We start from the raw sequence: 2,406 nt of genomic DNA on the forward strand, positions 1-2,406 counted from the left end.
AGAGACTTCATCTCAGATAGATTGAGTAACTTGCAGAATTTATACTTAAACCCAGGTAGTCTGACAGTACTCCCAAGGTTCCTCCATCATAAACCATGTGAATACTTCAAAAATTATTAGAGATGCAGCTTTGATTCTTTACATTTCTTTAAAAATGCTAATATTGTACTCCTGTTTACTGAGCAAGAAGTATGCCTATGCTACATAAAGGTTTTTTTTTCCCTGATGATTGGAAGTCTTCTAAGAAGCCACATGTCATTCAGGGGATGCATTCCTTGATTAATTAGTCCTCATCAACACGCAAGCAAATATTTATTTTCAGATAAAACCCCGAACTCTCAACCTTCATTAATTCTTTAACAGGCAATGCAAATTCGTTTTTCCTGCCAAATCCAGCAGAGGGCAGGATGCTCCCACCAACAGTCAGCTAGCTGGTGCCACCAGCCAAACCAGGGTAACTACTTGGTAGAGAGTGTTGTGATGTTAGAGCAATCCTCATTTTCTCACCTGAATCTGAGAACGGGTGTGGGCTTGAGCTGAGAATAGTGGCTGTGGTACATGGTCTGAGAAATGTCAGAAAAAGTATTACTTTGAAGTTTGCCCACATTTTGTTTGGAATTTGATCTTTGAGATAACTGGAAACCAGCCAATTCCAATTATCTTCCTGAAATATCTTGCTAAAGTAGGCTACATGAGAGAATTAATTTAAAATGTGGCATGATAATTTTTGATTCTGGTGTTAGGCTGTCTGAGGTCACAGGTGGGCCATTATACTCACACGCCGTCTCAGGTCGCCATCTCAGCCCATCCTGCACGTACCGCCTCTCTCTGTTCTTCAGAACTTCTCATGGCTTCCCACTGCTTGCCCTCTTCTGCTTGTCTTCACTGCACAGTCCCCAATGATAAGGGCTAATGACCTCCTGCTCACTAATTCAAATCCTCTCTTTCTCCAGGCCCAACTCAGGGGCCCACTACTTCTAGGAAGTTTCTGGAGATCCCAGCCCCAGGGATCATGATTGAGAAACTTTCATCAAGCAAACTACTAGGTGAGGGCTTTGTACCAGGCCTTGGGTCATAAAAAGTATTGCCCATTCCCCTAACCCAGGTCTTAGCACAGACAATGCAAAATGAAAGGAAGCAAGGATAAACACCACAGTTCCCAGGAGAGACAAACCAGGGCTTCTGAAGGTGGTAGAAAAATTGTAACAATCTGCAAGTGTTTCCAAACTACGGACTAGAAGTTTATCATTGGCATCATTTATATCTCCCTTTTTTGCTCTCCCTCTCTCTCTTCCTGTATGTATTATATACATAATAATTTATAGGCAATTATTATAAATAAATATATTTATGCTTTTGTGTGTGTTAGTCACTCAGTGATGTCCGACTCTTTGTGGCCACATGGACTGTAACCCTCCAGGCTCTTTCATTCATGGGATTTTCCAGGCAAGAATACTGGAGTGGATTGCCATTTCCTTCTCCAGGAGATCTTCCCAACCCAGGGATCAAACCTGGGTCTCCCACATTGCAGGCAGACTCTTTACCATCTGAGCCACCAGGGAAGCTAATGTTATGTTTTAAGGTGATAAAACTAGTAGTGAAATTGATACCTGTAATTCTAATACATAAGGTTCCCTCTAGTTCCCTCTAGCAAAGGTTCCCTTTGCTCATTTGTAACTCCTTTTTGTGACAGTGATAATTCAGCTCTCATTCTACAAAATTTATTTACTTATTTACTCAATTTCAGAATATACACAGTTTCAGAATTACTAATATACATAACCTCTGTGAAAAACAAATTTACTAAAATGAATGCAGTGTTTATGTGCAGCTCTTTTGTCTTTGGGCTTCCTTGATGGCTCAGTGGTAACGAATCCTCCTGCCAACACAGCAGATGCAGGTTTGATCCCTGGGTCAGGAAGATCCCCTGGAGAAGGATATGGCAATCCACTCCAGTATTCGTGCCTGGAGAATTCCATGGATAGAGGAGTCTGACCAGCTACAGTCCATGGGGTCGCAAAGAGTCAGACATGATTGAGCAACTGAGCACTCACAGGTGCTCGTCTTTGACCTTGTAGAATATATTCAAATCACTGTAATATTACTTAAGTTTATTATTTTTTATCCCATTTGTTATGGTTGTGGTATTCATTCCTAGTACACTTATTGAAAGTGAAAGTTGCTTAGTCATGACTAACTCTTTGCAACCCCATGGACTATGCAGTCCATGGAATTCTCCAGGCAGAATACTGGGGCGGGTAGCCTTTCCCTTCTCCAGGGGATCTTCCCAACCCAGGGATTGAACTCAGGTCTCTCACATTGTAGGCGGATTCTTTACCAGCTTATTAGTAATCTTTTATATTGTTTGGATTCCCACACGTCTTGGTTAGTACTCACATTTTTCAT

This window comes from Oryx dammah, unplaced genomic scaffold (assembly GCF_014754425.2).
Source record: "Oryx dammah isolate SB20612 unplaced genomic scaffold, SCBI_Odam_1.1 HiC_scaffold_27, whole genome shotgun sequence".
Classification (NCBI taxonomy): Eukaryota; Metazoa; Chordata; class Mammalia; order Artiodactyla; family Bovidae; genus Oryx; species Oryx dammah.